Source organism: Leuciscus leuciscus (assembly GCF_965113295.1).
Source record: "Leuciscus leuciscus genome assembly, chromosome: 22".
NCBI classification, from domain to species: Eukaryota; Metazoa; Chordata; class Actinopteri; order Cypriniformes; family Leuciscidae; genus Leuciscus; species Leuciscus leuciscus.
Window position 1 is genome coordinate 872885 of NC_138746.1, and position 10000 is coordinate 882884.

Sequence of the window (10000 nt, forward strand, 5' to 3'; positions counted from 1 at the left end):
CGCCCGCAAGGAGTTAATTATCCGCCCGCGTCCCCGCCCGTGAATTTTAGGAATGTCACAATCCACCCGTTTTAGCCACTTTTATGCGGGTACCCGACCCGTTGCAGGACTCTGCGCTAGCAGACAAACGGCTAGCAGTGACATCAGCGGCAATGCACCTGTCACTCAAGTGGCCACACCCTTAATTATGCAGAACTTTAAGGCTTAATATAATTTAAACGGATGAGTTATAAAAATATTCACCCCCTCACAGTCGTCATGAAGGGCAACATTAGCGATATAGACCAAAACCACTTTTTGCACCAGATTGTAAACATGTTTATTTCTGCTGTAAAGTTGGGCATTTTAACATGGGGGATTATGGGATAGACTCTCTTCTGTCTCTAGAGGCCAGTGGATGAACTGCAGTTTAAGGTTGCCGCTTGGTCATAACACTGAGAAAACGATCACTTTAGAGTTATTAGACACACATTTTAATGGTCAGTCCTCTTCTAAAGCCTCTACAGATCTTGCGTTCGGACACAGGGTGACAATAGTTGAGAAGTGTGTTAAAGCTGGAGTGTGTTGTTGCAAAACAGCCGTCCTGGAGCCGGAGCTCAGAGGGAGCAGGAACGAGTCCGAGAGGATGAAATAATCAGGCCATGATGACAAATGAGTCGAGGGATGCAGAGAGGAGTGTGTGAGGAGAGGACAACATTTCGGCAAAATTCGCAGTGTCCCAGATAAAACTGGAGCTCGTCTCGGCTTCAGGAGCAACTGGTGACACACACACACACACACACACACACACACACACACACACACACACACACACACACACACACACACACACACTCACAACACACACACTCTCTCTCTCTCTCACAAACACACACACACTCACACACATTTGACACCATCGACCACAACATTCTTTTAAATAGACTCAAAAATGATGTTGGCATTAGTGGAATTGCATTAGCATGGTTTAAATCATACTTATCTGACCGTTATCAGTTTATAGCAGTAAATGAAGAGATGTCTCATCGATCACAAGTTCAGTATGGCGTACCACAAGGCTCAGTACTAGGACCGCTGCTGTTTATGACGAGTGGATAGTGCCACGGATAACATACCGAAGTCGACAGTCGTGTACTTTTACGTGACAGAAGGGGTACGCCGCACCACAGACGCGTGACACCAACATGTGACTCCAACGTCGCACCAGAGCACGCCGCACCACAGACGCGTGACACCAACATGTGACTCCAACGTCGCACCAGAGCACGCCGCACCACAGACACGTGACACCAACATGTGACTCCAACGTCGCACCAGAGCACGTCGCACCACAGACGCGTGACACCAACATGTGACTCCAACGTCGCACCAGAGCACGCCGCACCACAGACGCGTGACACCAACATGTGACTCCAACGTCGCACCAGAGCACGCCGCACCACAGACACGTGACACCAACATGTGACTCCAACGTCGCACCAGAGCACGCCGCACCACAGACGCGTGACACCAACATGTGACTCCAACGTCGCACCAGAGCACGCCGCACCACAGACACGTGACACCAACATGTGACTCCAACGTCGCACCAGAGCACGCCGCACCACAGACACGTGACACCAACATGTGACTCCAACTTCGCACCAGAGCACGCCGCACCACAGACGCGTGACACCAACGTGTGACTCCAACGTCGCACCACAATAAATTAATATCTATTTTTCGCCCTAGCTTTTCTTATCTTTCCTTTGTTGTCTTTCTAACCAATCATTCTTTTCTTGTGTTCTGCTGACATTGAAAATACAATTGATACAAATTTTGTATTGTATACAAAGTTGTGTATGTCATTAATGTCATCTCTGAATGGTTTACGAACAGAATTTTTTTTTATAATTCACTCACTTTCTACTGGATATGAGGACTATGCAAATTATACACCATCAAAGTCACAACTTTTTGCACAAATATTAACAACAACTTTAAAGTTGAACAGATAAATTAATTAATTGTAATCTATAAACATAATATTCTGGAATGTGTCATTCTGAGTTTTTACTTTTGAAGGTGGTAATACTTTTAATTAACACAGTTGACCATAATGGGCGAATACACAATATGAAACTATTCACAACATTGTTTATAGGAGAAGGTGACAAAAAAGTAATTTAATAGCCTATTATTTTAAAGAATCAACAATGAAAAAATATAAGACCGGGAAATAGTCTTTTACTCACAAAATACAAAACAATGTAGGTTCATGTTCAAATGTTCAAAACTAGGGCTGTCAGTGTCGACTATTTTATTTTTGGTCAAAAAGATAGATCTGAAGTGAACAATAGCCTTTAGTATGACTTAAATACATATTACGAATGAGGCAATATAATTGGTTCAAATAAAGTATTAAAAGTAATTAATTATATTGTTTTATTTAACAACACTTAAAATAAATGAATATGCCTTTATCCACATACAACTGACAGCCTATCGCGCCTTTATCACACTTCTACGTTCAAAAAGCTTAAGCAAATAGTAGCAGCCCCCAATTAGGCAAAATTAATCAATGAGGCCATTTTTTAAAATGCATTTTATATAGGCCTATACGTTTTTTTTTTTTTATATAATATATGATATATAACCTAAGATTTATCTTCATTACCTAGAGAAATAATTAAACAAAAAGTAGTCAAAACACATCTAACAGAACACAGCCTAAGTTGTTTATTTTTTACATTGTGTTCTTATTTTGTTTAATTAACGAATTGTCAACCTTCGTCTTTATAACAGAAGATACAATACAAAAATCTTCAAAATACAGCCATATACATGGCTATGCTATGGTTACCGGTAGTATCTTAATTTAAACTTTATTTTATTATTTTATTACAGTAGTTCATTAACTATTTATGCTAACTCAACTAATTTAAAGAGCTGGATACTAATTACTTTATAAATAATGTCAAATATTAAATGTAGGCTATTGATTAGAGTTGCCATAGACCAGGGGTTTTCAACTGGTTCTGTGCCAGGGACCACCATTCTGACTAACAAGTAATCGGCGGCCATTTTTTTTTTTATGAGTTTGTCATGTCATTTTGCTGTGAACTGAACCTATTCACGGCTCCATCAACATTTCATGCCAAATCGCTATATTTCCTTGTTTAAAATGTACTGCAAGATGCAGTCTCTTTCCAAATCGCGATAAGCGCCAAACCTATTTTTAGCCTAAACGCGATACATCCTCTCGACTAATCAGAATTCTCTCTCTTTCTTTCGCTCTCTCACCCTCAAATCACTCGCGCGTATCGCGCGATCGCGCCAGACGCTCAATTTGCCTCATTCGCGCGACCGCGCCGCGCTAAACGCCTCATTCGCGCTACAGGACCTCCAGATGCGCGTAAACGCGTCTGTACATTGACTTGACATGAAAATCACTTGCGCCAGACGCTCTATTCGCGTTTGATGTGAACGCTACTCACTCACTCACTCACACAAGGTCATGTTGTGATTTGTTTTATGTAAAGCGGACAATGGTTCTATTTTTTATGGGTTCGACACTTTACTGAATGCCAATGTATTTATTACTGACTGACTTGCCTTTTTTTTTAAGACAAACTTTTTTTTTTATGGAAAAAATGTGATTTTAATAGTGAAATTACGTAGGCTGGAATGCATGTCACGGACCACATGCAATGCCGCCGCGGACCACCAGGGGGCCGCGGACCACCGGTTGAAAACCCCTGCCATAGACTAAAGGATTTTTATAGACTAGTAGTCATTAATTTAAGCAATTAGGACTAATCGCACGTTTATATTCAATCCTGGGTGCATGTAGGCTATAGCCTATATTATGCGTTTTATTGTGTTATGCACCGGCAAAAGTAGGCTAATGATATAATAAATGTGTCTGAAAAAAATAATGAAGCATTTGAATTGTTTATTAATGAACTAGTCTTTTCTAAATCAGTGTAGGCTGCCTGCATACATATACATCTCCGCTGTAATGTAGACGCGCCTTTCATACGGACAGGATAAATCAAATGGTACCGTATTTGCTTTTGATTTGATTTTTTTCATTGATGGATTAAAAAAAAAAGCTTTATATAGATAGTTATATTTCTCATGTCTGTGAGGCTTGTCTATACACTGTTTTTCAGTTCATTTTTGAGACGCGCTCCAATAGAGATCATGAAAGCGCGCCCTGTTCGTTTTATTTTATTTTACAAAAGCACAACGTTTTCTTGTAGTTGTGAGTTTACACAAAACAAAAAGTAGTTGCGACTGATGGATTATTATTTTCTGTAAGACCAGAAATGATGGAGTATTTTAAGTTGTTTCCACTGTTGATAGGAAAATGCGAGTGATGGCACCGGCGCCTCCGTGTCATGCAGTGCGCGCTCCACACTCCGCACAAACACTAGGATATGCGCTTAATAGGAAACATTTATCTAGGTTAACGTTAGAGCGAGCAGCCATGCCAGACGGATAAGTCCTCTTCATGTCTAACAAATCAAATTATGTTGCATTTTCTTGCGCCAGTTTGAAAAGGGCGGCTGAAACACTTAGCTTATACAAACGCCCAACGCTGGTGTTTTACTTTAAATAAATTTGTTTAGTCTTTAAAATAAATATTGTTTGTGGGATAATTAATGCCACAATAATTTGTTTATTTTATTGGCTACTTTTATTTTTCATTTTTGTTTTGCACTGAATAGCCTACCATTTAATAATCCAGTTTGATGTATTCATTTAGACTGAACTTTGGCAGTTAAATGACATCTATAGATACAGATTTTATTATTCCCATCATTCCAAACCTCAAAACCTATTGATTTAGTGATCACTTGATCTGTTTTGTAGCACTATAATAACCCTGATGTGGAAATTCCGTTTTACACGTCAACTTTATTTTGTTGTTGGCATATATGTGCAGTTATGTTAAAAAATCTGCTCTTTTCATTGTTTTGAGATGATGATGTTAAATTATTTTAATAAAAAAGTTAATATAGGCTATATTTAGTTTTTTTTTTTAAATCTGTCATTAATTTTAAAGGATTGCCCCTGAGCCTATTGCAAATCCAATCTTACTCATGCTATTCACTTTTCATAATCAACATGGGAAAAATAACATTATAATATTGGGACGACGTGTGTATCAAGCGTCTTATTAGGCGACGTACTGAGGGACGACGTGAGTATCAGGCGTCTTATTAGGCGACGTACTGAGGGACGACGTGAGTATCAGGCGTCTTATTAGGCGACGTACTGAGGGACGACGTGTGTATCAGGCGTCTTATTAGGCGACGTACTGAGGGACGACGTGTGTATCAGGCGTCTTATTAGGCGACGTACTGAGGGACGACGTGAGTATCAGGCGTCTTATTAGGCGACGTACTGAGGGACGACGTGAGTATCAGGCGTCTTATTAGGCGACGTACTGAGGGACGACGTGAGTATCAGGCGACGTACTGAGGGACGACGTGTGTATCAGGCGTCTTATTAGGCGACGTACTGAGGGACGACGTGTGTATCAGGCGTCTTATTAGGCGACGTACTGAGGGACGACGTGTGTATCAGGCGTCTTATTAGGCGACGTACTGAGGGACGACGTGAGTATCAGGCGTCTTATTAGGCGACGTACTGAGGGACGACGTGAGTATCAGGCGTCTTATTAGGCGACGTACTGAGGGACGACGTGTGTATCAGGCGTCTTATTAGGCGACGTACTGAGGGACGACGTGTGTATCAGGCGTCTTATTAGGGGACGTACTGAGGGACGACGTGAGTATCAGGCGTCTTATTAGGGGACGTACTGAGGGACGACGTGTGTATCAGGCGTCTTATTAGGCGACGTACTGAGGGACGACGTGTGTATCAGGCGTCTTATTAGGCGACGTACTGAGGGACGACGTGTGTATCAGGCGCCTTATTAGGCGACGTACTGAGGGACGACGTGTGTATCAGGCGTCTTATTAGGCGACGTACTGAGGGACGACGTGTGTATCAGGCGTCTTATTTGGGGACGTACTGAGGGACGACGTGAGTATCAGGCGTCTTATTAGGCGACGTACTGAGGGACGACGTGTGTATCAGGCGTCTTATTAGGCGACGTACTGAGGGACGACGTGTGTATCAGGCGTCTTATTAGGGGACGTACTGAGGGACGACGTGAGTATCAGGCGTCTTATTAGGGGACGTACTGAGGGACGACGTGTGTATCAGGCGTCTTATTAGGCGACGTACTGAGGGACGACGTGTGTATCAGGCGTCTTATTAGGCGACGTACTGAGGGACGACGTGTGTATCAGGCGTCTTATTAGGCGACGTACTGAGGGACGACGTGTGTATCAGGCGTCTTATTAGGCGACGTACTGAGGGACGACGTGTGTATCAAGCGTCTTATTAGGGGACGTACTGAGGGACGACGTGTGTATCAAGCGTCTTATTAGGCGACGTACTGAGGGACGACGTGTGTATCAGGCGTCTTATTAGGCGACGTACTGAGGGACGACGTGTGTATCAGGCGTCTTATTAGGCGACGTACTGAGGGACGACGTGTGTATCAAGCGTCTTATTAGGCGACGTACTGAGGGACGATGTGTGTATCAGGCGTCTTATTAGGCGACGTACTGAGGGACGACGTGAGTATCAGGCGTCTTATTAGGCGACGTACTGAGGGACGATGTGTGTATCAGGCGTCTTATTAGGCGACGTACTGAGGGACGACGTGAGTATCAGGCGTCTTATTAGGGGACGTACTGAGGGACGACGTGTGTATCAGGCGTCTTATTAGGCGACGTACTGAGGGATGACGTGTGTATCAGGCGTCTTATTAGGCGACGTACTGAGGGACGACGTGTGTATCAGGCGTCTTATTAGGCGACGTACTGAGGGACGACGTGTGTATCAAGCGTCTTATTAGGCGACGTACTGAGGGACGACGTGTGTATCAGGCGTCTTATTAGGCGACGTACTGAGGGACGACGTGAGTATCAGGCGTCTTATTAGGGGACGTACTGAGGGACGACGTGTGTATCAGGCGTCTTATTAGGCGACGTACTGAGGGACGACGTGTGTATCAGGCGTCTTATTAGGCGACGTACTGAGGGACGACGTGAGTATCAGGCGTCTTATTAGGGGACGTACTGAGGGACGACGTGAGTATCAGGCGTCTTATTAGGCGACGTACTGAGGGACGACGTGTGTATCAGGCGTCTTATTAGGCGACGTACTGAGGGACGACGTGAGTATCAGGCGTCTTATTAGGGGACGTACTGAGGGACGACGTGTGTATCAGGCGTCTTGTTAGGCGACGTACTGAGGGACGACGTGTGTATCAAGCGTCTTATTAGGGGACGTACTGAGGGACGACGTGAGTATCAGGCGTCTTATTAGGGGACGTACTGAGGGACGACGTGTGTATCGGGCGTCTTGTTAGGCGACGTACTGAGGGACGACGTGAGTATCAGGCGTCTTATTAGGGGACGTACTGAGGGACGACGTGAGTATCAGGCGTCTTATTAGGGGACGTACTGAGGGACGACGTGTGTATCAGGCGTCTTATTAGGGGACGTACTGAGGGACGACGTGTGTATCAGGCGTCTTATTAGGCGACGTACTGAGGGACGACGTGTGTATCAGGCGTCTTATTAGGCGACGTACTGAGGGACGACGTGAGTATCAAGCGTCTTATAAGGCGACGTACTGAGGGACGACGTGAGTATCAGGCGTCTTATTAGGGGACGTACTGAGGGACGACGTGAGTATCAGGCGTCTTATTAGGGGACGTACTGAGGGACGACGTGTGTATCAGGCGTCTTGTTAGGCGACGTACAGAGGGACGACGTGAGTATCAGGCGTCTTATTAGGCGACGTACTGAGGGACGACGTGTGTATCAGGCGTCTTATTAGGCGACGTACTGAGGGACGACGTGTGTATCAGGCGTCTTATTAGGCGACGTACTGAGGGACGACGTGTGTATCAGGCGTCTTATTAGGCGACGTACTGAGGGACGACGTGTGTATCAAGCGTCTTATTAGGCGACGTACTGAGGGACGACGTGTGTATCAGGCGTCTTATTAGGCGACGTACTGAGGGACGACGTGTGTATCAGGCGTCTTATTAGGCGACGTACTGAGGGACGACGTGAGTATCAGGCGTCTTATTAGGCGACGTACTGAGGGACGACGTGTGTATCAGGCGTCTTATTAGGCGACGTACTGAGGGACGACGTGAGTATCAGGCGTCTTATTAGGGGACGTACTGAGGGACGACGTGTGTATCAGGCGTCTTATTAGGCGACGTACTGAGGGACGACGTGTGTATCAGGCGTCTTATTAGGCGACGTACTGAGGGACGACGTGAGTATCAGGCGTCTTATTAGGGGACGTACTGAGGGACGACGTGTGTATCAGGCGTCTTATTAGGCGACGTACTGAGGGACGACGTGTGTATCAGGCGTCTTATTAGGCGACGTACTGAGGGACGACGTGTGTATCAGGCGTCTTATTAGGCGACGTACTGAGGGACGACGTGAGTATCAGGCGTCTTATTAGGGGACGTACTGAGGGACGACGTGAGTATCAGGCGTCTTATTAGGCGACGTACTGAGGGACGACGTGTGTATCAGGCGTCTTATTAGGCGACGTAATGAGGGACGACGTGTGTATCAGGCGTCTTATTAGGCGACGTGCCTGGTTCAGACGTTATGATTTTTTATACATTTCTCACGTATGCCGTCGCCACGTCGCCGTAAGGTATACGTTACTACTGTGACGTCGCCGCCGGTCTGTCGTTTGACGTCTCTATCAATCCCATTCAAAAATAGACACGGACTGACGGCGACGGAAGGGTAGACTGCTCCTTCGCCTTCTTCAGTGTAGTCTTAGAAAAGTCACTATCCACTCGTCATAGCTGTTCACTCTGTACATGCTACCCTCACACACTCATACACATACACATACACACACACACACACACACACACACACACACACACACACACACACACACACACACACACACACACACTCTGTACATGCTACCCTCACACACACACACACACACACACACACACACACACACACACACACACACACTCTGTACATGCTACCCTGACACACACACACACACACACACACACACACTCTGTACATGCTACCCTCACACACACACACACACTCTGTACATGCTACCCTCACACACACACACACACACACACACACACACTCTGTACATGCTACCCTCTCACACACACACACACACACACACACACACACACACACACACACACACACACACACACACACACACACTCTGTACATGCTACCCTCACACACACACACACACACACACACACACACACACACACACACACACACACACACACACACACACACACACACTCTGTACATGCTACCCTCACACACACACACACACACACTCACTCTGTACATGCTACGATTAGGAGATATCATTAGGAAGCATGGCATTAGTTTTCACTGTTATGCTGATGATACTCAGCTCTATATTTCTTCACGCCCTGACGAAACTTACTAATTCACAAAATTAACGGAATGCACAGCTGATATAAAAAACTGGATGACTAGTAATTTCCTACGACTAAATTCTGAAAAAACTGTTTCTAATTATTGAACAAAAAACTTCCTCATGTAATAATCTAGAATACTGTCTAATACTTGATGGCTGCTCTGTCAAGTCTTCGTCGTCGGTGAGGAACCTGGGTGTGTGTGTGTGTGTGTGTGTGTGTGTGTGTGTGTGTGTGAGGGTAGCATGTACAGAGTGTGTGTGTGTGTGTGTGTGTGTGTGCTCTTTGATACCAATCTTTCATTTGAAAGTCACATGTCTAGTATCTGTAAAACTGCATTCTTCCATCTTAAAAATATATCTAAATTACGTCATATGCTCTCATTGACAAATACGGAACAGTTCATGCGTTCATGACCTCAAGGCTAGATTATTGTAATGCTCTACTGGGTGGTTG

At 45.0% G+C, this 10000-nt stretch overlaps 1 protein-coding gene across 2 annotated transcripts in view; it reads right to left on the bottom strand.

Annotated features, from left to right (window-relative positions):
* Positions 1-10000, bottom strand: part of stk32c (serine/threonine kinase 32C) — an 89072-nt gene that overhangs the window by 20561 nt on the left and 58511 nt on the right. The gene's annotated exons all lie outside the window — the stretch shown is intronic.